Source organism: Diabrotica undecimpunctata, chromosome 7 (genome assembly GCF_040954645.1).
Source record: "Diabrotica undecimpunctata isolate CICGRU chromosome 7, icDiaUnde3, whole genome shotgun sequence".
Lineage (NCBI taxonomy): Eukaryota > Metazoa > Arthropoda > Insecta > Coleoptera > Chrysomelidae > Diabrotica > Diabrotica undecimpunctata.
The window spans coordinates 75,970,872-75,998,310 of NC_092809.1; the positions used below are offsets into that span (position 1 = coordinate 75,970,872).

A 27,439-nucleotide genomic window follows, 5' to 3' on the forward strand; every position below is an offset into this window, starting at 1 on the left:
ACTATTAATTGAATTAAAAGACAACCTAGCATATCATTGTATTCTCCTTATTTTAAATTTGATTAAAAATGTGAGTTTGATGAACTACGTTATGAACTTAGTGATCCTGCAGTGGAATATTGCACTATTAGCAATTTAGTTTTATAGTTTTCGAATTTTATAATTTACAGCTGGTATCATTCATTATATTATATTTTCTAGTTAGAAACTACATTAATAAATGAGACCAACTTTATTACACCAAAACAAACCACTACAGCCGTGAAACGAAGAGGTCGTTATGAGGCTATTGTTTTTGAAATTTGGAATTTGGAAGTTGGAATTAAATTCGAAAGTCCAGTAATTGAAAAAGTTTTACAAATCACAATAAAAATCAAAATTAATTTCTACACTCATTAAATAATATTTTAAAAGATAATATAAATTGTTCAATAATACGTACTGAATTTGAGCACAATTTTTGCCGTCTATTTTATTATATATATATATATATATACATATATATATATATATATATATATATATATATATATATATATATATATACCACCCAACACCTTAGGGTAGAAGTGTTATTGATTATATATATATATATATATATATATATATATATATATATATATATATATATATATATATATATATATATATATATATATATATAAAGTAAAATGTAATGGCATGTCTCGCAAAACAGAAAGCCAAAAAAGGTATATCCATGGAAGGCAACTGTATATACGTCTACTATTTCTGACTATTGGTCGTCTTCAGTACGGTGCAACCAAGTTAGAAAATGGAGCATGTTAACTTGGGAAAGAATCACTACAGGAGTGATCAGGAGTGGTTTGCAATTTCAATTGTTGCCGTTTGGTGCCAGTATAGTTCTGAGATAATTCGCAAGTCTTGTTCGTCAACTCCAGTTGTTCTCAGAATTTCGATCATCTTTTGATGGTTAACGTAGTCAAATGCTTTTCGATATTCAATAAAACATGCCATGCATATATATATATATATATATATATATATATATATATATATATATATATATATATATATATATATATCTACATTCATGTCTCTGCATCGTTGCGTTAACACCTTTAAAGCAAAAAGAGCCTCTCGTTGCGTTCCCAATCCGTTTCGAAATCCGAATTGAGTGTCACTCATCTGGAACTCGCGCTTCTTGTAAATTCGTGTATGGATAATTCTGAGAAAAGTTTTAAGGACATGAGACATCAAGCTTAATATTCGATAATCATCGCATTGTGAGGAACTCGAGTTTTTTGGTAATGCTACGAATGTTGATTTTAGCCAGTCTTAGTATTTTACCTGTGTCATAATATATCTTATTGAATAGTGTTGTTATTAAGTCTAGGCTTTTACTTTCGTTATCTGCAATTCGTTGTGTGCAATATCATGTACAGTGGTCTCTAATAAAAATCTTTGTTTTTTCTAAGAAAATATCAATATCGAAATAATCACTTTTAATACATATATATACATATATATATATATATATATATATATATATATATATATATATATATATATATATATATATATATATATATATATATATATATATATATATATATCTATACAGTGTGTCCAATTAAGTGTGCACTATATTATGGGAAACTGTTTTATTTTTAGATTTTTAGTTTTATGAAAAAAATGTCATTCCTTATAAAAAGTTTTGAATTATCTAAAATCTAAAATACCATCAGATATTAAATTTTTTCAGTTATATACGCGGTTTATAAAAGCGACCTAAATACGCCGCCCCAGGTGTTAGCCGCCCAATTCGCGAAATATTTTGGCCCAATAGCTGATTCTTTGGAAAAAAATCGGTTGCCTGTAAAGTCGGTTTTACGGGCGAAGATTTTACGTGACAACGTCTTTTTCTCGGTAGAATATTTATTGATATGAATATTATTAAATTGCACAATAGGAACAAGGAATTGAATGAAAATAAGAATTGCACAAATTTTAACTATAGAAATATATTTTGTTTACTAAAACATTGTACATGTAAACTTAAACTTAACTAATTTCTATTTGAGTGATTGTGTTGAGGATAGGACGATGATAGGAGAAATAGCATCGCACCAGCGGACCGATCATGTTTGAGTGGGAGAGAGACGCAAGGCATTCGCCGGTCCGGCGGGCCTCTCTCTCGTTCGGTGACTCATCGTAACAGACGTGAGCGGGCGTTACACTTTTTCATGAGTGACTCCGAGCCACAACCTAATTTAAGACGTTGTCACGTCAAAAACATTCAAGGGTGCACAAAGTTTTACAATTGTGGATCGGTGGGCCACCTTCAACGTGATTGCAGACAACGTATACTAGAAGAGAACAGAAAATCGACCGCCAGGCCATTTCCATAACAGCAACGCTATATCCCAGATTCTCAATATCCACAATAAGACGAAGTAGCGGCAGTTTAGATGCCGATGGACAATAGTCACCAAACACGAAGAAGTCATGGGAATGCCGACGGCCTCTCGAGAAGACCATGCGAGGAGTGCATGCCGATTCTGCGGGCGCCGAGGAGAAAGAGGGGACCAGATTCGATAGTTGGGAACCATAGAGGGCGGAAGTAACGAAGAATATCTAACACCAAGGAAAAACTTTAGGCTCAGCAGAAGAAGTCCAGATCCAAAGCTAGTCCGTGAGCAAAAAAAAAGATCCAGATCTAAAGGTAAACCGTGAGCAGAAGAAAGATCAAGATCTAAAGATAGTCCGTGAGTTGCTAGAAAAAGGACCTAGGCCACAGTAGGAGGAGACTGCCAAATATGAGCAAGCAGTGAAGAGCTATTTACCTCAGTGGGACTCCATCCGTATGCGAGATGACGTCATCACTCGTCAATGAGAGTCCACGTACAACAAGAACAGTGTCCTAGGTTGTTCTCTAAAGGTCATGTGTTAAGAACATGCTTGCATAACTTCATGAAAGCCGCTCCGGCGGGTAGTTTGGGATCAATAGAACTCTGTCCCGAGTCCGTGAGAGTTATTATTGGGTTAATTGTCGGCAAGATGTGGAAGAATGGTGCAAACGATGTGACCTCTGTGCATCCAAGAAGGGACCCAAATCAAGACTTAGGGGGAAACTTCAACAACAAACCACCGGGACTCCATGGAAACGAGTTGCTGTTAACATTTCTGGGACCATTTCCAGTAACAACATCATATGGAATATTTTTTCAAATAGCCAGAAGTAGTTGCCCTAGCCAGCCAAGAATCAATCACAGTTTCCCGACATGGGGTTCCATTTATGCTTCATTCTAACCAGGGGCGCAACTTCGAATCGGAAGTTTGGAATATCATGATGGCTTTGCTGAGAATTAAGAAGACCAGAACGGTATCGTTTCATCCTTAGTCCGACGGCATCGTAGAAAGACATAACCGGACCATCAGCAACTACCTGTCCCAGTTTGTACACGAAAACCAGAGAGACTGGGACAAACTGGCGCCTCTGTTTTTGATAGCCCAAGATTTATGATATCACCAGGAATAAGCTACAATTCACCAGTGACCGGGTGAAGATTAGGTTTGATTAGAAATCCACGCCCGTTAGTTTCAAGGAAGGTGATGCTATTTGGCTCTACCAACCAACTAGAAGGAAAGGTGTAAGTCTGAAATTGCAGCGGCCCCGGGAGGGATCGCACCTGGTCACTAAAAAGATAAACGACCTTATATAAAGTATGCAACTGACGCCACGGAGTAAGGTCTTTCACCTAAAGAGACTCTGTCATTAAGGAAGGATGATGTTATGTGACCACTAATTACGACCACCCCATCACAGCCTAGTTCGAGTAGCTCCTTATCGCTAACTTTCTAGAAAAGCCAAGGCTTCATAAGTAAACAATATTATTTTTGAGATCAACTGCCTAAATTAAGTTCAAACCTTCTTTATCAACTTTCTATAAGTATTTTGGGCGTAGTTTATTCTAAAACATTGTTTTTTAACTGCAAATGAAGCGCTTTTTATATACAAAAAGTTCAAGTTCGTTAAAAAAAATTTCACGAGATATTTTTGGATAATCACATTCATGGAACTCCGCAGAATAAGTCGCCCATTCAAAAAGTGGCCCAATTTTTTTATTATACAATTTTTTTTTAATTGTAAAGTCAACTTTTTTGACTGGATTAAGTTTCTGTTTGTTTTTTCGATCCTTTTGATCAAAAAAGGTATCTTTTAATGAACGTTTTCGAGTTGTAAACCATTTTGAACTGAAAACAAACAAAAAAATGACGATTATCTAGGCTAAAAACACAAGTAAAAAAAATATTATTTTTGAAATATCCATATATATCTACAGGACGTGTGCTCCGTAGTTATAGATTTACGAATATAAATACCACTAAGTGCTTTTGGCCTTACCTAATAAGCACTTAATTAAAAATTTTTAAAAAACAATGTTTTAAAATTAAAATAAGCCCAAAATACTCATAGGGTGCTGACAGAAGAAGGTTTGAATTTAAATGTACGTACATTTTTAGTTGTGTTTTTGAGCTTTGAAAATCATAATTTTTCGTTGTTTTTTCAATTTTAAATTGTTTATAATAACTCGAGAACAATGAAATTTAAAAAATTGCAAGATATATTTTTTTTTCAGAAAAATCCAATAAATATAAAAAAATATGCCATTAGTTGATTTGTTAAATTTGTTTAAAAAAAATGTAATTATGCAAAAAAATCTCATGGGAATATTTTTTAGAACGAACTCGAGCTTTTCGGCTTGTCTAGAAGTACATTTTATTGGCAAAGCAAATTGCGTTTATGACAGCCCGTACACATTTCTTATTGACTTATTGGCTACTAAACCCCTATTTCAATTAAATGGAAGAAAATCGGCAAGGTTAAAAGTAGCGTGAAGCAAGGCTTTTGCCAATTTATTGTAGTGCCATTGATTATCAAGACCCTGATGTTCAGGAAATTAATTTTTAATAGTTACAACTGGTAGTTATTTTCCGTTGGTGGGTTTAGAACGGACGAACAGAAGTACGTTTAAGTGTAATCTAGCAAGATAAAAGAAAAAAAGATTTCAATATAAATTTATAACAAGAATTGAAAAATAATGAGGAAATTGAACATAAACGATTAATTTTATTGGCGAAAACATATACATAACTGACAATAGTGCCATAAAAAAGGTGGATATTTACATAAATACCAGGGATCAAATCATAACCATAGATACCTTAAACTCGGGAAACGGAAACAGGAATTAGTCTGGTCTAGGCAACCTACTGTAGTAGTAAAAACCTACAAAGAAACAGAAGCTCCATATTGCCATGGGAGGTAATGCGAAGACTGGCGAAGGAGAACAGGTCTGGGAATACGAAACGAAAGTGGAGATTGATTGACGTCTTTCTGTTTAAAGAAGCAACTAGTAATTACAAATACAATTTTTAAACTTACAAAGCATCTGAACGAGTGGCCTGTAACCAAATTGACTACCTATGTATAAATAAAATATTCAAAATTTCAGTAATACCAGTAAAAATCTAGTCAAGTGCAGATATACCGACAGATATGATATTTTGGTACGAAAAATTAGACTGAAACGTACAGAACGTCTAATGCTCGTACAGAACGTCCAATGTAGCATAAGCTGTATGGTAAGCAGCATATCATCTAATTAACGCCAAAAGAAGTTGATAATCATCGCGCTCGCCGTTAACGTTATTAGTTTGGCTAACGTCGTTCTCAAAGAAATATGGACCGATGACTTTGTCGGAATGATAGCAAATACGATAGTCTGTCATGAAACAAAAATAAAAAGAAGAAATAAACAGATCAGGTATGCGAAGTTTTAAGGAAAGGTTTGTTTGCTCCACAAATAAGCTCTTTAGATTTGTTCTAAATAAGGTCAAGGTAGCCTAAATGATTTCAATTCTTCGTTACAAGAAATATAGGACAAATAAAGCCATATATTAAGATATTTTATTCTCGAGAGTAGGAGTGCTCAGACTTGTAGTGTCTGCGATCTACCACAAAATATTTAGAAGACAAACAATCGGCTACCGACTACTCTAAAATACGTAGATTTATGATATTGCTTTTATTGTAAATTTTTATAAATACAAAATATAATTAAGGTATCTAATCAAACATCTAGTACTAATAGTTGGAATTTCTTTTAAATCACAATTACCTTTCGATGTTGATACATAGCACTGCATATCATCCACAAACTTCTACTAAGACGGTACTTAATTACTGACTGCCAACCACAAGCACGATTTGAGATATTCGTCCGTTAGCCGATTGAGATATTCTGATAGTTTTATTAATGAAAATGCAGATTCGCAGAAGTATGTTGATGAAAAGATTCCTGTTAACTGAAGAGCTATTTGTTTAAACATAAATATTTGTTTTCGGATATAAAAGACCAAAATTTGGTATCAAATACTCTGGCATTGAGATAGAATACATCTGAAATTATCTGTAATACTTGAAAATAAAGGAAACTCATCGTTGGCTCCACACAGTCCAACAAATCCATTTTTATTGCCAGCCATAGAAAGTGTACCATCTGTTGTAATGCGCACGAGTTTGTAACTCGGTAGCTCATGTTGCTTTACAAAATTTAGAAAGTCTGTGTAATTATTATCTTCTCGACTTTTTCCTTTCAGAGGTAGCACTGTTAATAATTCTTCTTTAGCCAGCATATTAAAAAATATCATCAATGAAAATACATAATTGGCAGTATCAGTTATACCGGTGGACTCATCAAACGAAAAAAAACTATATTATATTCCATTGTATCAGATGAGATTCTAAATCTTTGATCATGATCTCAATTCGTCTGGTTACAGTTGGGCGTGCTAACTCATCATAAAGTCATCAAGTAAGATATAAGGCGCTTCAATAAATGCCTCTTTAACAACTGTTTTCCCTTAGAAAGGTTTCTTGTGTTCCGTCACTCTTTAGGAAATTTTAAAAGACTCTCCCTTCAAACTACTATACCAATCTTGCAATTTTCGACTTCTTAACTCACTTGTGGATCTTAAAACAAATATCTCCAAAACAAAATTCATGACAAACCTAGTACCTAGCGGAAATATCAATATGGAAGACAAAGAAGTAGAGCTGGTGAAAAAATACATATACCCTGGACACGAAATAAAAATCACAAGAGACAACCAAACATGCGAACAACGAAGAAGAATAAACCTAGCATGGCAGCCTATGGAAAACTCGAAAGACATCTTTAAAAGCGATATACCAATTTCTTTAAAACGTAAAACATTTGACAACTGTGTGTTGCCTGTGATGACCTATGATGACGAAACTTTGACATTGACAGCTACAACTTCTAAAACGCTGCAAATAGCTCAGAGGAAAATGGAAAGTTAAATGTTAAGAGTATATCGCTTCGTGACCGAGTTAGAAATGAAGACCTAAGACGATGAACAGCAGTTACCGATGTAATTTCCCGAATTGCCTCACTGAAATGGAACTGGACCGGACACGTCGCCCGAATTAGTGATGAAAGGTGGACGAAGAGATTGCTTGAGTGGAGGCCGAGTTTAGACAGAAGAAGTAGAGGAAGACCTTCTAGTCGTTGGACTGACGATCTCCAGAAATTGTCAAGAAATTGGATGAAAAGTGCTCAAAATAGAGCACAATGGACAAAAACGAGGGAGGCCTATGTCCAGCAGTGGATGCAAAGGGCTTGGTTATAACTCACCCTTTGGCAAAAAATCATTTTCATACTTTTTATGCAGAGTTTTATATTACCTTTCTAAATTTCCATGTTTCGGCAGTGTCATTGAAGATCGACAAATGAAGCAAACGCACTTATCCTTAAACATAGCATACAAAAGTTGTTCCTTCCAATCACTATTAAAATGTTAAGTTTTAATTTTCTTCGACGCACTCATTTTGCGTTTAAAATATTGCTATATTCCATAGAACTTCTACTTATCGCAACTTCATAAAAACTGACATAATGCTCCGTCGCCGCAGTCTATCATATATTAAACACACATTTGAGCAGAATCGGTAACAATATCTGAACGTTGCTCGTTCGGAATGCTTCAGAACTATGGAATGTTATAACCATGACCTAAGTCATTTTTAATTCTTTCGAAAACGACTTCAGAAGCTGTAGCGATCGACTGGTCGATCGCGATCGACCATTTGGACACCGCTACTCAAGAGTCTTAAACATAAGCTTTTTAACGTATTTTTTCGTGCAAACTTACGCAGCAGAAGCTTTGAGGTCGGTATAATAGACTGCTGAATAGCTGTAACGCTGAAAGTAAGCAATACACCAAAACAAGAATGAGAAAATAAGAATAATTGGAAAATAAAAAAAATACCAACTAGACACTGACGAAGAATTAAATGAATAGAAAAAACATAACACAGGAATTTAGAAGATTTATAATAGAAATAGCAACCATATACAACCAAAATTGACAAGATTGCTGTGGTGAACCCATATATAACCCTAACATATGGATTCGAATCTTGGACATTAAGGCAATCAGAAAAGGGAAAGATATACGCCACTGAAATGTTCTGCTAAAGAATAATGTTGCGAATTCCATGGACCGACTATAGAACAAATAATTCTATTCTAAAAGAACTAAAGATCTGTAAGAAAATCCGCGGAAAAATCCAATTACAACAATGAAAATATTTTGGACATGTCATGAGGTCAGACATAGACAATATGAAGAGATGAAACATTTATCAACGCAGAGGACAAAATGGAAGAGCATAGCTAAAAGTAGCTCTAAAGCATTTTATAGGTCCTAAGGAGACAAAAAAAGAAGTAATATAAATTGTGTGCATTCCTAGAAGCTAACTAATGAATCACAATTACGAATCTCAAATAACAAAATCTGAATATTTTCAAATAATAAAATCTGAAAACTTTCTTATACATACAATCATAAATCGTTTAGAATACACTAGCAATATTGAACCATCCGGTAGCTAAAACCGTTTGTCTCAATCGTCTTTGTCTACAGAACATCGTAAAATCTCTGAGTAAAATACCATTCCCATTGCCTCAGCGAGTAGACCGTCTGAAATTCGAGTCGAATGACCAGAACTAATTCGAAAAGTTTAGCTCGAATTTTCGACTTGTTATAGACGAAACAGAAACAAAAAGTTTTTGCTTGAATTGCTGTAATAAACATGTAGCAGCGTGATTGGTCGAGTGTGTGTGAGCGATATTCCGCTAAGGTATTGGAAATAGCACTAGATATTTTGTAATGGCATTGTTAAGTATGTACAATAAAAATACAACTGTTTAACTGTCACGTTGTTAACAATATAAATTTCGCTTGAATGGGTTACAGTTATTGCTAATCGGTTTTAAATCCAATTTCACCCTATAACCGTTACATTTGGTGTTGAGGACTGCTGAAACTAAGTGTTCAATAAACAATAATACTATCTAGTGTTATGATATACTAAAATATGAATATAAATCTATTTGTAAATGTATAAATACAGAGACAGTGTAGGCAACCGGTCCTTAATTTGATCGAATATTTGTTAATTAAAATTTGGCGAAGATTCTTTGACTTTCGACAAGAGCCAACATATACCTACGTCTCTACGTCATGAACAGGTTTCGCTGACTGAAAACACTGCTCGTCCCCTAAACATAAATTTACCATATTGGACTCGTACACAGAAGATTAAAAATGAGAAGTAACTATCGTGAGATGATTTTTTAGATGGCCTTATAAATATCATTTGTATAGTTATTAGTCAGTCAGTAATGACCGCTTTATTTATAAAAGTCAGAGTCCTTGTTTTGCTGAAATTCATCGCTCGGATATAATAGTCAGGCGTTGATACTGAATAGTGAGACCTGATACGTTATATAAGGTCTCACTATTATGATAAACCATATTGAAGATGATTCAGGGATTGAGCTTAATTTTACCACTTGTTTCTTTCAGCAGTTTCTTCAAGACTTTCTACTATCGTATTAACAATCTACTTAAGAAATATTTTAATACTTCGTAATCCGAACTAATAGGCTCTGGACACTGATACAAATAATATTAAAATAAAATAATATAAAATAGAATCAAATAGAATAAAATGAATAGAATAAAATAAAATTAAAAATAAAATAAAATAGAATAATTAGAATAAAATAGCGTAAAACAAAGAAAACAAAATTAAAATAAAAGATTAATAGTATAAAATGGAATTAAGAAGAATAAAATGGAATAAAATAAGGTAAAAATAAAAATAAAATAAAATAAAAAGAAATAAAACAAAATAAAATATCCAATTTGTGGCGGCATGTAAAGACGCTTCAATTTACAAATAACATGCGAGTGTTTTTGCAACAAGATGCAATCAGTGCGATTGTGTTTTCGAAGCAGGTATTAGATATTGGAAATGGTAAAGTATTTTGCTATTGACAACTTGACCTGATTTATTTATTTGCCCAGAGATTTGTTACTTAACAGACTCGAAAGAGGATCTTATTGAACTTTAAGATGGTATTTAATTTTAACGCAATACTGAGTTAGGAAGATCAACTAGTATTATACATATATACATAATACATATATATATATATATATATATATATATATATATATATATATATATATATATATATATATATATATTATTGTGATATTTAAAGTCTTGGTGCGCCAAGCAATAATTAGCTAATTAATTTTTTTGATTAATTAAAATTATTTAAATGATATAATGATTATGACTCTATCACAATTTTTAATTCTTTTATCTCAGGGTTAAATTCGTGCTTCAATATCTATGCTATTACATGTGAAAGGTAAGGTCCAGAGAATACCGGAATAATAAAAAACACATATGATCTAACACTATATATTGAAATAAAAATAGTGAAATAATTCACACTCAAAAGTTTTCAATAAACAAATCTCATATAAGGATTCTCAAAATTTTGTTCTCCGTACGTGAACAATCAAAATTAATGGTACAAACAATATTAATTGAAAACTCAAAATCCCAAACTATTCTAACTCTCCTAATCAAAATATTTATATCCTTTCTAAATTACGTGTAAAAATTGTGTTATCAATAAAAGAAAAAAAACTGCAGAAAACAAAAATATCTCTCTCTGATGATGAGTGGTCCAAATCCTTGTTCCTTGTAGACTGTATTATCTCCTCTCAACCGCTCCCTATGTAATCAGCAATCTTACAACAGATTGTTGCAAGTATATCGTCCTTAATGATCTCCTTCAAAAGCAACAATCATTCAAATTATGATAGCCTTTCTCCTCTCGATAAACTGAATCTCTCGTTGGCCCGAGTGAAAAATTGACTCTTGGAATATCTTCTCTTTACGATAAACTGAATCTCTCGTTGGCCTGAACAGTGACTCTTGGAATATAAGTAGGAAAATATGACTTACAATATTTTGCTGCTTCAGCTTCTGTCAGATACACTAACTCCACAAAAACTCACTAACATTCAACACTACTGCTTGCTACTTCTTGGGAACCACCAGAGAACAATCCCTGTTCGTCTTACAGACTTGGAAAACCAACTGATTATCTTTTCTCTCTCCTCAATCTCGCTAAACTTTTTCCTACATACTTATCCCACCTTTTTCAATCTCCGCCAATCAAAACTCGTCACAATTCCCCCATTTTTTCATTTCGATAACAAACAAATTTTTACCTATAATTATAAAATTTCCTAAAACTTATTTACAAATAATATTTTCTATAATTCTTAAAAACTAACAAAAACCTCTTTCTAAAATCTCTTCTATTTGTCTCTAATCACTGCATTAATGTGGTTCAATTGTCTTTGGATTTCACTTAAAATTATGCGGGTCACTCAAGTATAACAAAGAAATAATTTATGCAAAGCTTACATTTTGTTTAGTACAGGTAATCCAAGAATTTAATAACTTTCCTTCTTCGAAATGTTTGTTGGTTATTATCCTACTTATCTGAATTATTTTAATGTTTTTGAACTTTGAAATATTTTTAAACAAACCAATATTTTTCTCGATTTTACATATCATAACAAATCCCCGCCATTTGATCTGCCGAAAACTCTTTGTTAAATTTTAAAAATGACAAAAGTTTTCGAGGATCAAATTATTTCACTATGTTATTAAAATCTACTTATGATACTGATAAATGTCGTGAATGTTAAAATACCCCGTATATTGCCTGTCTTTATACGGGATTGGATATATTTTCGTTTTAAATTTTTCCAAGTATTTTCCCTTAAAAGAAAGTTCATAATTTTTAGCCACTCGGTTTACTTCATTAACAAAATCTCCATGGTTTCCTAAAATCTTCTCTATTTTCTTTCCCATGTTTTCTCCACAATTTATTTTTCTTTCATCCTCCTTTTGTTCACATGTGTTCACTGTCCATAATACTTCTTCACAAAATTCTGGATTCTCGTCCATCAGTGCCATTTTTTCTTCTGTTTTCTTTTTATCCTCTAATTCCCTTTGGTATTCCGAGCACCATGTTTCTATTCCTTTCATTTCTCTGATGATACCTTTTTTTTCTTCCTGCTTCCATTCTGTTTTATCGTCGGTTGCCAACAATTCTTCTGTACCTTCTATTTCCTGTTTTTCTCTGGTCTCCATCTTATTTTCCTGCTTTCTTTTCGAACTCTTCTTCTTTTTCTTCCTTCTCTTTTTCTCTTCTGTTAGATCTTGTTCTTGTATTTTCGGTTTATCCTCTACAGTCATATCGATTTCTTTGCGTTTTTCCTGTGCATTGATCCTTCCAAAATTTGTTTTCCTATCTGTTTGCATTTCTTCTCCTGTGTTGTCTGGTTCTGCTCTGATTTCCAGTTTATTTTCCGAAAAATTTATGGTGATATCTTTTTTTCTCAATTCATCAATTCCCGCTATCATATCATGATTTAAATCTTCAATCACCACACATTTCATACTATGGAATTTGTTTCCCACTCTTATCTGTACTCCCAAACCTTCGTTTACTGTCGTCAAATTTTTATTGTTTGCACCCACTAAATCAACCCTAGGAATCTTATACACAAATCTGTCCAAATTTAATTCTTTTACTAGTTTTTTATTGATTAGCGATATCTCCGAGCCAGAATCAATCACAATTTTAATCGCTTTATGTTTTATAAATGCATCTAAAAATATTAGATTAGAATTAGAAATTTGTCTTTCGTTTCCTATTGCTACATGATTCATCTCCCTTCTATTTTGTTGTTGGAAGCTCTGGTTATTTCTATCGTCCCTTTGTTCGTTAGTATTCCTATTCGGAGGATTTTGTGCATCTCTATTCCTGTTGTGATTTTCATTTGTTCTATTTTGTGTATCATTCCGGTTATCGTAATTTTGTTGTCTATTGTAATTATTGTAATTTCTCGGCCTATATTCGTTTGTTGATCTGGGATGTTGGTTTCTCTGGTCATAATTTGATGAATACCTTCTTTCCGGTCCATTATATTGGTCATGTTGTCTTCTATTTCTCATTTCTTTTCTTTTCGCTTCTTTTAATTGAAGGAATTGGCACAAACTATCAATATCTTGATAGTTTCTCAAAATCACGTGATCTTCCAACGTTTCCTCAAAATGTCTGCTGATCATTTCTACCAGCTGTTCGGTAGAATATTTGTATTCTAGATATTTTGAAATGTTATATATCTGCAAAGCATATCTTTCTTCAGATATTCCCATTTTTTCGTGATATTTTCCATTCTGTAGCTCTTGGTTGATTTCTCTCTGTTTATTTTTCCCCCAGAAATAGTTGAGAAATTTATTTTCAAAATCTGTCCAATTTTCAAACTCATCTTCCTTGCTTTCATACCATAACGCTGCTCCTTCTTTCAAATGGTTTCTAATTGTTTCTTTGCAATCGTCAAAATATCTAATATGTTGTAATTTGGTTTTCAAATTTTTAACAAACGGTACTGGGTGTGTTTTCCGAATATCCCCGCCAAACTGTATTTTTATGTCACCCGGACTTTGGATGAGTACTTCTCTCCTGTCTCCCATCTCTCGTTGTTTTCTGATATCCTCAATTTGTTTTTCTATTTCTTTCTTGTCTTCTTGTAAAGCCATTTCAAATTTTGTTTCTAACTGTTCTAATTCCTTTTTCTGTACAGTCTTAATATCTTTTATTTTCGTTTCTATTTCTTCTCTCTGCATCTCTAGTTTCCTCTCTGTTTCTTCTCTGATTTTTTCTAAACAGACTTTTACCTCATTTTCATATTTGTCCAAACGCTTTTCCATTTTTCTATCATTTTCTTCTAATTTTTGTTCATAGTTTTCCAAACGCTGCTCTATATTTCTGTTATTTAGTTCTATTGTTTGTTTTGTTTCTTGTTGATTTCTATCCATTTTTAGTGATGTTTCTTGTTGGTTTTTCTCTATTGTTTGTGTCTGTATTTGCATCATTGCTAATAATTTTTCCAGCATTCCTGTTTCTTTTCTTTCTTGCGTTTTACTTTGACTCCTTGTGGTCGACATGTTGTTTCTTTTCGTTACTGTTTTTGTCCCCGCCAAATGTGAAATTTTACAACACTCTATATGTTTCAGAACACGACAATATTTCTCCCCAAATGTATTAAATTTTCACGACAAATATCAAATATGCAATCAGTCAATTCAAATAATTCAAAATAAATATCAAATGTACGATTGGTAAAGAAAATAAAATCAAATAATTCAATAGCAGTAAATATCCACTAACTACGATCAATCAATAAATCAAATTTATATTCCCTGGAAAAATTGTCAAAATACTTTCAAATTCAAATTCCCTCAATGTTATATGTTTTTATCTCTGGATCACCTGTACTTATTCCAGATCTCTTTCCCTTCCTTCAAATGTAAAGCTGCGATATTTTCAAGCCCCACGTTGGGCGCCAGTTATTGTGATATTTAAAGTCTTGGTGCGCCAAGCAATAATTAGCTAATTAATTTTTTTGATTAATTAAAATTATTTAAATGATATGATTATGACTCTATCACAATTTTTAATTCTTTTATCTCAGGGTTAAATTCGTGCTTCAATATCTATGCTATTACATGTGAAAGGTAAGGTCCAGAGAATACCGGAATAATAAAAAACACATATGATCTAACACTATATATTGAAATAAAAATAGTGAAATAATTCACACTCAAAAGTTTTCAATAAACAAATCTCATATAAGGATTCTCAAAATTTTGTTCTCCGTACGTGAACAATCAAAATTAATGGTACAAACAATATTAATTGAAAACTCAAAATCCCAAACTATTCTAACTCTCCTAATCAAAATATTTATATCCTTTCTAAATTACGTGTAAAAATTGTGTTATCAATAAAAGAAAAAAAACTGCAGAAAACAAAAATATCTCTCTCTGATGATGAGTGGTCCAAATCCTTGTTCCTTGTAGACTGTATTATCTCCTCTCAACCGCTCCCTATGTAATCAGCAATCTTACAACAGATTGTTGCAAGTATATCGTCCTTAATGATCTCCTTCAAAAGCAACAATCATTCAAATTATGATAGCCTTTCTCCTCTCGATAAACTGAATCTCTCGTTGGCCCGAGTGAAAAATTGACTCTTGGAATATCTTCTCTTTACGATAAACTGAATCTCTCGTTGGCCTGAACAGTGACTCTTGGAATATAAGTAGGAAAATATGACTTACAATATTTTGCTGCTTCAGCTTCTGTCAGATACACTAACTCCACAAAAACTCACTAACATTCAACACTACTGCTTGCTACTTCTTGGGAACCACCAGAGAACAATCCCTGTTCGTCTTACAGACTTGGAAAACCAACTGATTATCTTTTCTCTCTCCTCAATCTCGCTAAACTTTTTCCTACATACTTATCCCACCTTTTTCAATCTCCGCCAATCAAAACTCGTCACAATTCCCCCATTTTTTCATTTCGATAACAAACAAATTTTTACCTATAATTATAAAATTTCCTAAAACTTATTTACAAATAATATTTTCTATAATTCTTAAAAACTAACAAAAACCTCTTTCTAAAATCTCTTCTATTTGTCTCTAATCACTGCATTAATGTGGTTCAATTGTCTTTGGATTTCACTTAAAATTATGCGGGTCACTCAAGTATAACAAAGAAATAATTTATGCAAAGCTTACTTTTTGTTTAGTACAGGTAATCCAAGAATTTAATAACTTTCCTTCTTCGAAATGTTTGTTGGTTATTATCCTACTTATCTGAATTATTTTAATGTTTTTGAACTTTGAAATATTTTTAAACAAACCAATATTTTTCTCGATTTTACATATCATAACAATATATATATATATATATATATATATATATATATATATATATATATATATATATATATGTATGTGTATATATATATACAAATAAAATAATTTTCATTAACTAAAAAAGATAACATTCCCTTGCTTTTCTTAGATACATCTCAATAAGATATTAGTATAATAATAGAACAATATAATATAATTAAAAAAGAAAATCTAAAATAATATTTCCCTATACTGGGATTTAACTTCATTCGGTTTTACCAATGAACCTTAACGACATAAAGATTCAAAAGAACTACTTGAATTGTCAGCACATGCGCTCTGGTAAAACAGAACCTCACATTTAAACTTTCTAACAATCAAAAGTTTAGTTATTGCCGACAATTCAAAGAATTACCTCCTTTTAAATGTAGTTACATTGGGTTTTTCGATTAACCTTGGGTAAACCTTTGAGTTTTAAGTTCAAAGCTACCATACATTTCGAACGTTAAAAAAATTTTTTTTTGCACATAGTAACAAAAAAACCACTAAGTACCTATGTTGTTACTATCTAAGTTTTTTAACATTCTAACTCTACAATTCTAAGTTACGGTAGGGTCAATAATGTTTTTAATAGATAATATATGGTAGCTAATTATAATTTATTCTCTTTCAGCCCTGAAGAAGCCAAATTAATTCTCTTTGGTGAAAACGTTCGGCGAAACAATTGATACTCAAAACAGAGAACCAAAAATGGTATATCGATGGAAGGCAACCGTATATACGTATTTCTGTTGCTCCTGTAGTGATCCTTTTCCAAGTTTTCTAACTTGGCTGCACCGTACTGAAGACGACCAATAGTCAGAAATACGTATATACGGTTGCCTTCCATCGATATACCATTTTTGGTTCTCTGTTTTGCTAGACATGCCATTACTTTTTACTTATATATATATATATATATATATATATATATATATATATATATATATATATATATATATATATAAATATATATAAATATATATATATATATATATAAATATATATATATATATATATATATATATATATATATATATATATATATATATATATATATCGAGGGTTAAATACTGAAACCTCTTATTAAGTCAAAATTTACTTATGGGAGCGAAAAAAGCTTTGATGCTTTTAAGCATCAAATTATTTAATATTTTCAACCCAAATAACAAAATTATTATAAAATTTTCAATGATGTTTCGACATGTAACCGTCCATATATGTATTTAGAGAAAAAGGTAAAATTATTGTGTAGTTAATCAGTATTCACCTTTAATTAGGATTAAAATAGAGACTGTACAAAAGTATCAATAACGTGTGTATTGCTTCAGTGTTACAAAATATTAAATATTTTATAATAACTATATATCTATCTTATTTCACAACTTTACAAAACCTTTACAAAAATTATTACAAACAGGTTAACAATTAAATTTGACGGAGATCAATAGAAAAGACTAACAAATACAATCTCCCATTATATCTGGCTTTTCTAGATTATGAAAAGCTTTTGATAGCGTAGAACTGTGGGCAATAGAAGAAGCATTAGTCAACAACCGGATCGACTACAGGTACAGAATATTAATACATAATATTTACGACCAAGCTGAAATGATAGTGACCTTGGGTAATGGAATCGAAACAAGACCAGTAAAAATCAACCGAGGCCTAAGACAAGGAGACACAATATCTTCAAAATTATTTACAGCTGCCCTAGAAGATATCTTAAAGTCAATAGACGGGGAAAATAAGGAAATCCATATTAACGGAAGATACTTGAACCATCTTAGATATGCAGATGATATAGTACTAAATAGCCGACACGCGAAATGCACTGAATACGATGATTGAGGAGCTACAAACTAATGTCAAACAAAGATGACAAGCCTATGATAAATATCCAAGGGGCAGAGATAGAACACGAAGATGAATATACATATCTGGGTCAAAATGTCAATGTAAGCAAAGAAAATCAAAGAAATAAGCCGACGTGTAAAAATAGGATGGGCAGCCTTTGGAACACTCGCATACGTACTTGTAAAAGATGCTGTCGAACAGGCAGCTAAACTGAAATGAAAATGGGCTGGACATAACGAACGTCTTAAGGATGACCGATGGAATAAAGAAATCGGGAATTGGCGGTCACATGAAGCCAAAAGACCACGAGAAAGACCACGCAAATGCGCTGGAGCGACGATACTAATAGAAATGCAGAACCAATGTGGAAACGTCTTACAAACAACAGAAATAGATGGCCAGAATTAGGAGAGGCCTATATTCAGTAATCCGAATAGAGAGAAGGGTTTAATATATATATATATATATATATATATATATATATATATATATATATACATATATATATATATATATATATATATATATACATATATATATATACATATATATATATATATATATATATATATATATATATATATATATATATATATATATATATATAAATATAAGGGGTAGTATCTTAAGTTGAATTAATATGTATTTAAAACATATCAAAGAAAATATCTAGGAGTATCGGAACCTTTTATTGGCATTATTTTTTTGCGAAGCAGTCATAAAATAAAAATAGTGTGGAACCAGAGGAAGTATACGACTGTGCAAGGAATGTATACGAAATGTCACGAGCATAAAAAAATAAAAAGATTAAAACGTAGAAGCGTTCCAACACGTTTCCTCCAATGGAAGTAAAATACCTCGGAATTACACTGTCCACTGTCACAGTGATGGAGACTTGGATAGATAATTTAGAAATCAGTTACAAAAAACAGATAGACTTAATACAAATAACAAAGTACTAAATTTCAAAGCCTCTTCGGAAAATTCAATTACTCCGATTGATGAATCGGTTACATAGCGGTTTTATTGAAAACATATTTAAAATAAATGTGCATTTGTAGTTGAGTAAAAAGAATTTTTAATATCTACCAACCTTTCATGTTCGATAACCTATTTTTTCGTAATTGAATTTAACGTAACTCTACTGGGAATAAAGTTTCAGTTTGGAATCTTATAACGCATATTTAGAGATGTAGAAGGAAAACTGTTAAAAAATAATGTTTTTAATCGATGCTATTGTACGTATGCTATTTGTGGTATATATAAGTATGTGGTACATAGGATTATAATCAACGTCTTGAGTGGATAACTCACCTCAACTCAACAAAATCTAGTTTTAGAAGAGTAAGGTATGTAGATTGTAGTATTCGTTACTGTGATGTTTTAAGACGTTGTGTTTTTGTTCATTAGATGGATGAAGTGGAAGGAAACGAGTGGCGTGTTGTGTGACAGGAAAAATCCAATGGAACCAAAAGGAAAATTTTATACAACTGCCATAAGACCAAATATGATGTACGGAACTGAATGTTAGAAGAAGAATGAGTATGTTAGAGAATGTCTCACCCATAACGAAGAATTGCTGATTTACTTTAATTGCTGATTCTATAGGAAAGGAAGACCAAAGCAGACCTGTGGGAGACATTTAACTAGGATATGTCGTTAAAGTTAAATGATATTGAGATATCCCAAAATAGAATCTTAAGGAAAAATATAATTGGGAAAACTGACCCCGCATGGGGATAAGGCAATGGGGCAATGGGCAATAATCTTCTTATTCTATGATTCCAAATATACTAGAAAATTTGCAAAATCATTGATAATTATAGTTTAAATCGGAACGGATCATGTCCAAAATAGTATTAGCTTTAAACATAGCAAAATTTTTTTTCCTCAAATTTGAAGCACATCAATGTACTAATAAGCGTTGTCTCACACAACTCGTTTTTAAAAACTGATAGTCACTAGTAGTGTTAAAATACTAATAGGCGGCCCTTAATGTAATAAGCCAGTTTTGAACAATCAAATGCTTTTACTACAGTTGTAATTTATAAGAGGTAAACAATTTATAGGGTAAACCAGCACTCAGGCGGCAGTGTGGAAAGTTATATGAGGTCAAACGACTCCTTTACGAGCGTATACAATTCAAAGATTGTGATTTGCCAAATATCTAGTAAGAGAATCGAAAAGTCACCAAGTCATTGGAACGAGGAGGATTCATTCGTGTATACAGGAATCACTCCAACGCGCCCCAATGCTCCAGATCATTCCTTTCCCTTGTAGCACTCATCAAAGTACTTGATGTGTCGTCAAAGTCGTGTGAAAGTCTTGGATACAAGGACTTTCACATGAAATCCCACCGCAATCAATGCAGAATAGAGTGAGGCACTTTTGTCATGCCCATCTGGTGACTTCATTATCGAATCCGAATTGCTTGCTCGCCCTTAAGTCGCCGCTTTAGGCTCGAGCATTTGAGGGCCTCTTGCCGATTCTTTAGGTTTGGTTAGCGTTTTTTGTGATTTTCTTTTTTTTTGATTGTATTTTTTTTGGTGGCCAAAGCCGTTTCTTATAATTGTTTTTGAAATATGCTGATATAGGCCGATGTATTGCCTTTTTATGTATTTTGGGGACGAGAATTATTGGTTAATGCAAAATAATACGGGCTCCGACCTAAATGGGTAGATTATTCAGAGATCTAACATTAACCAAGGTGAGCATTTATGCAACCGTCATTGAAAAAATGTCTAGGCTCGTAGACTCCCATTTTCAACCATAATTATGTGACACAGTAATTATTAAATAATGCAGTACGTTAGACCAATCTATGCAAGTTTAAAATGGGTTTACATCATTCCTCATGCCACAAATTCCTCTCATTTCGCTGAAGATTTAGAGTTAGCTTTAGAATTAACCAATGCCCAGAGAAAACTGATAATAATTGCTGAAGATGTTGATGGAGAAGCACTGATCACACAACAGACTCCGTATTGGTCTACAACTTGTTGCCGTTAAAGCACCTGGTTTCGGTGACAATAGAAAGGTTACCCTGCAAGATATCGCCATTGCAACTGGTGGTCTCGTATTTGGTGATGACGCCAACATTTTTAAACTAGAAGATGTAAAATTATCAGATCTAGGTGACACTGGAGAAATTGTTATTACAAAAAATGATACTCTCATTCTTAAAGGTAAAGGCAAAACGGAAGACATTGACAGAAGAGCTTATAAACTCCGTGAACAAATCGAAACAACAACATCAGAGTATGAAAATGAAAAGCTCTAAGAACATCTTGCCAGGTTAGCATCAGGTGTAGCAATATTAAAAATCATTGGAAGCAGCGAAGTAGAAGTAAAAGAGAAAAAATATAGAGTAACAGATGCTTTAAATGCAACAAGAGCAGCTATTGAAGAAGGTATTGTTCCCAGAGATGGTACGCCACTTTTCAGATGCAGTCCTAGTTTGGATTCACTCAAATCTGCAAATAAGGACCAAGAAGTTGGTATACAGCTTGGACCATTGCTGCTAATGCAGGAGTAGATGGTGTATCTGTGGTAGCTAAAGTAGAACAACAACAAGAAGATTGCGGTTATGATACCCTCAAAAATGAATATGTAAACATGTATGAAAGGGCAGATATTGTTTCTATCAAGGTTGTCCGAACCATCATTGTAGATGCTTCTGGTGTTGCCTCTCTCTTGACCACAGCTGAAGCCGTAATCACAGAAATTCCAAAGGAAGAACCAGCTATGCCCGGTGGCATAGACGGCGGAATGAGAGGAATGGGTGGCATGGGGAGAATGATGTAAATGAAGTATATATTTAAAATCAATATTATGCCAAAACATTGTGTAAATCTAATAATAGGCAGTAGTAACAGAGGAAGAGTCTAAATCCCTTCATTTTACCGCTTTTAATTTTGTTACTCGAATTTTGATTTCGATTTTTTGTCAGTTCCATGCCTTCTTTACTATAAAACCAATTGTTTACTTATTTAAAATAAAGTGCGTTTTGTTTAAATTATTCTTTTTTTTCACTAGGAATTAAACTGTGTCTGTACTGTCTTAACAAGATTAATTAATATAATCACTTTGATCGTGATCTTTCTGTATATCTGTTCCGTTTGAATTCTAATCGATTGTTTTTTTAGTCTTTAATTTTTTTTAAGTATATCTTCATTTATCTTTGTATCAGCTTAAAATTTGTCATTTAAAGCGTGTATATTTAGTTATGATTCGATTTTTTTGATTCGTTTTGATGGAACGAATCATGCTTGGAATATCACTAAGCGACAAGATTAAAAACACCGAGATAAAACGTAAAACGAAGATTAGGGATATTATGGAAGAAATTACAAAAATGAAATAGCGCTGGGCAGGTCACGTAGCCCGATATAATGAACAGGTGGACACGGAGAATTCTAGAATGGAGACCAAGGACGACAACAAGAAGCATGGGAAGACCTCAAAAAAGATGGGTAGATGACATAAGAACAGTGGCAGGCAAACAGTGGATTAGATTGGCGCAGGATAAAGAAAGATGGAAGCAATTGGGAGAGACCTACATTCAGGAGTGGATAGAAAATGGTTAACAAAGAAGAAGAAGAGATATTTAGTTAATTGCCGATGATGCTTTTTCTTTCGGTCGCCGTTCGATTGTGCTGCACGCAATTGTTTGATAAATCAGTACCATAACTACTGCGAACGATCGTCACCAACTATGACATTATGAGCGAGTTTTGTAGCTTATAATCAAATTTATGAAGACATATTCATACATGTTTAAGTAGAACTTTGACATCAATACTTAGAAAATTACAAAAATTTGTAGCAGTTTGGGCCATCTTTTCATAGTTTAGTTAAATTTAACGTAAGATAAATAATTTTACGAAACTTTCTCAACTTCACTAGGGTTCAAAACTAATACAATTCCATCTCTATATCGCCCTCTACCCAATATCAAATTATTTCCAATGCTGTTCCAGTCTCTTGGTCTTCCTCAACGACGACGTTAGGACTGCGAGGCTCTTTTCTATTTTGTACAGTTACTTGCGATATGAAAGGGATCCAGAATCCAGAAGCTAGAAACAGGAATTCATCCGGACGCGGACGAAGCTCCGGGCTCCTTTTTATTTTATTAGATTCTTTTAGGCCAGTTGTCGATGGTCTTAGATTTATTGAAACGACTGGACACGAATAATCTATTTGCTTTTATTATATATAGTTTCGCCTGCATGCTTCTGTTATATTCTACTTACATTAAGGATATTCACTGCACTTTTTCTTGATCTGTTAAGCTACATCCCTTTTATTGTTACTCTGTTTTACTTACTCTCTCCTAGTGTGTATCCTTGATGTTACATTGTTTCATTGATGTGTTATTATGTTTATATATTATAATAGGATCGTTAAATCTAGTAGTATTTTCTACACTGCGTTTAAGCTACTGGTTCACACATACTTAAATCATTGCTGCGTTGCTAATTGTCGCTCATTGAATCAGAACTTTATCACGATTTTGCTGACTACTTTTCAGTTTTTCCTCGTCAAAAAATCAAAAGTATGGTTTGAAACGGTATTCATTTCCATCGTGTTCAAATGACTTAAATTGCTTCATTTTGTTCCATTATTGTCTCACGTGACGCTAGTTACTCCCGACACAGCCCCAAAGGGAAGGCTAATGAAATCTGGGTTAGTTAAATCATCCTTAAAAACTTAGCAGCCACCAACGACCATGAAGAACCACTCCACAACAACAAGATCCCAGGGCATTCAAAGGGACAATTTCGTCATTGTTGTGTAGTTGGGGTAGTTTTTTCCGTCAGCTATATTCTTTCACCTATTAGTTCTTTGATATTTTGGGTTAGTTTTACTCTATATATCACGACGGTGGGCAACACTCCCTTTCTGTTTCTTTTAGTTTCTTCTTGGGTTCCCATATTACTAGTTTATTAACATTACTGTAACATTTGCGACAAAAAGTTTTAAATAATTTTTAAATTCTTCGTCGCTAGTTTATAAAATGTGCGATCAATAATTTTCAAACGGATTATAGTCTTACGTTTTTCACACAGCACAGACGATCCTCAGAAAACTAAAGTACCAAGTGTTTTCTTAATTGTTGTTTTGATCCAATAGAAAATCAAAAACTTATAATAACACATTCTTTAATAATTATGTTACCATCTGATCAGAATTTTTTTCCTAAGAAGGGACCAATATTCATGACCAATACTGTAAGCAGAAATTAATCCCACAAACAAAGAAAATAAACATTGATATATGTTTTGTATAAAACTTAGAGGTCGCTGGTTAACTAAATTAAGAGATAATAATGAAGAAAAAAATGCAATACTTTCACTGTAAATAAATTAGTGAAAAATAGCAAATACAACTGTCAATAAATTACGAAATTAACTGGTCTTAATCCATACTGTTGTCTGTACAAAGAATATAGACTCACCTTTTAAAATATTGATGTATTCGTGGCAGGCAGAAGAATTGGTCGCGGTGCGCCACGACGCCAGCCGAGGCACAGAAGGAAAGAAAGTGTTACTGTTCGCTGTTTCGATGTTGAAGTCGAAGAGTCGTCTCCAAAATTAAGATGGTCAGAAAGAACCCTCTAACCGTTACTTAAAACATAATAAATGAGACAGCCAGTTTAACAATTCGATTTTACGAAATAACAGGAAGCGATATATTTTAACAAAGTCGTTAGAATACAACATTGAATTAGATCACATTAGAGTACAACAAAAGAAAAATATTAAATGTAAAACATGAAAATAAATACCACATACATTCCCAAACAATATATGATTATGACATTCTGCGATTGTTGGATAGCCAAAAATTGACGAAGTAAGTCTAAAACGTTAATCACAAAAAACGTTTATCATCCATTAACTAGTTTTTATCGAAGTTAATCAATCTCTTCATTTAAAAAAACGTTTCTTGGTTTATTTCAGATGCCCCTGAAGATTCTCTAGGGAGCGAAAGTACTTGGGCAAGATTTAATTAAAAAAACTGTGCTCGATATCTGCCTTTATTTTTCAAAAATGAATATTCCTCTACTATAGAGGGCACTATAGTTGAGGATATTGAGAGAAAACAACTCATATGGTATGGGCATGTGAGCCGAATGGGGGACGAAAGATTGCCTAAAAAAACGATGATGTGGCAACCCCCAGAGAAGAGGAAACGAGGAAGACCACCACAGAGCTGGAACCTGGGAGTTAGGAAAGCGATTAGCGCTCGAAATCTGGACGAAGACCTAACTCAAGACAGAATACAGTGGTGTTTGGGAGTCGGACGTTATAAAAAAAACCGAATATATATATATATATATATATATATATATATATATATATATATATATATATATATATATATATACATAGAATATTACTCGAAATAGTTTCAACTGGCCTAATCAAATAAACCTAGAAAAGCCAGATCCTGTTACATAACGTTATTTTTAAACAGTAATATATTTTGACACTTTAGGTTTATTTAAATTATTTTATCCTTTCCAAGCATTTTCAAGCGTATAAGCCAAAAATACTAATGTTTGTAAAACGTGTGTGACAGCTAGAATTATAAATACGAATATACGAGAAATTCTAAATGGAAGTATGTTTTATCAGGATTTGTTATTTTGTCGACATAAAAACAGAAACTACTTTTTTCTATAAATGAAACTATATCGTCGTAGATCAACTTAATTATTCTACTACTATTATTTTAATTAATGCTATTATCTATGGCAGAAATAAAAGATCGATACGTCAGGAGAGGAGGTCTGGCAGACGGGAAATATCGAAACAATTTTTAACAGAAAATATGCATAAAAAATTGTTTATTAAAGAAAATAAATATATAAAATAGGGAGAGTTGAAAAATTGCAAGCGGGCGGCAATTTCAATCGCGATTTTGTTAGTCTAACTTCTTTCTAATCTTATCTAATCTCGCGTCTCTAATAAATTAAATTATGAGATGTTACTTATAAAACATTACTAGAAACTATATACTGTTGACCCGTTTGCAGAGAAAGTAATATTAAGTTTAATTATAAACACAATATTTACGTTAAGAGGTATACATGAAAATTATTTTGGCTATAACATTCCAATCTATGACTTGTATATCCATATGAAGCATGTGTATGATTGAAAATGGAGTGAGCAAGGCCTTGTTAGAAGTGCTTTTCAATTTAACTTTAGAATCAGTCAATAAAAAAATTAGATTTTACCGGCTGTATAAATGCACGATTTGATGAAATAAGCATATTTGTGGATATTGCTACAGTAATTCACACCGGTTAAAACGAAAAACCTCTAAATTTGATATCTGTAGATTAACGAGGTATAAACAAAATATATGGTACTTGTACTGGTTCTAGCTTGCGTGGGAGAAGAGCTCTGAACTGAGTAGGGCTTTTCAGTACTTCACGGAAGACGGACGGGGTCGGGGCAGTCCTCAACCCCAACACAGCAATGGCTGATAGGGAACGTTCCTGTAGATATGCAGGACAGGTGCGACTAAGGTCCAACCAAATAAGTACCCGCAGATCAACTGAGACATGATATAGGGCAGTAGCTATGTCATTATTGCACTGGGGCTGTATGATCCATACAGGTCTAGTGTAAATTAGTCACAGGCGACAACTACATCTTGCTGTGAGACTGCGATCAGGCAACGGGAAACCACCAGATTATCTTCCCCGAGAGTATTATGAAATGATGACTAAGCAAGAAAATTCTGTGGTCTGCAATTCGGCTAGCAAACGGCGCCATATCGATTCCGGGTCGAATGGTGTCAAATGGGCGACCGGGAAAATGATTGTGGACGACCAGGCAATATTTGCGAAATGGGATACTGGAAGATCAAACTTAACATTACGTAAAAAACATCGAAACACCGTAAAAAATGCCCTACAGCCAGATACATTGTATATATTATAAAATGAACTCATCAAAGAGAAGATAGATATCTGTGGGATATCTGAAACACTGAGAAGGCCAAGGACATTGGGAGATCACTCAATACAAAGTATTCATGTCAGGAGCTAACAAATTAAGACAAAAAGGCGTAGCAATATTAATTAAAAAACTTTGGGCAAAATATGTACATGAATAACTTCCAGTAAATGATCGAATAATCAAAATAACTCTAAACGCTAAACCAGTCAAAATGCATATTATACAGGTATATATGCCAACATCCGAAGTGGCAGATATAGTAGAAGAAACATACCACCTGATACCAATAGTGATAAGACGAGATTAGAATGCAAAAATAGGAACAACTAAAATAGATG

General features: G+C 32.9%; 1 protein-coding gene and 1 pseudogene across 1 annotated transcript in view; one reads left to right on the forward strand and one right to left on the reverse strand.

The window, feature by feature from the left end:
* The window catches only part of dally (division abnormally delayed protein), a 507,405-nt gene that overhangs the window by 96,565 nt on the left and 383,401 nt on the right, over positions 1–27,439 (reverse strand). The window lies entirely within an intron of this gene.
* Positions 20,926–21,930, forward strand: LOC140446117 (heat shock protein 60A-like; annotated as a pseudogene).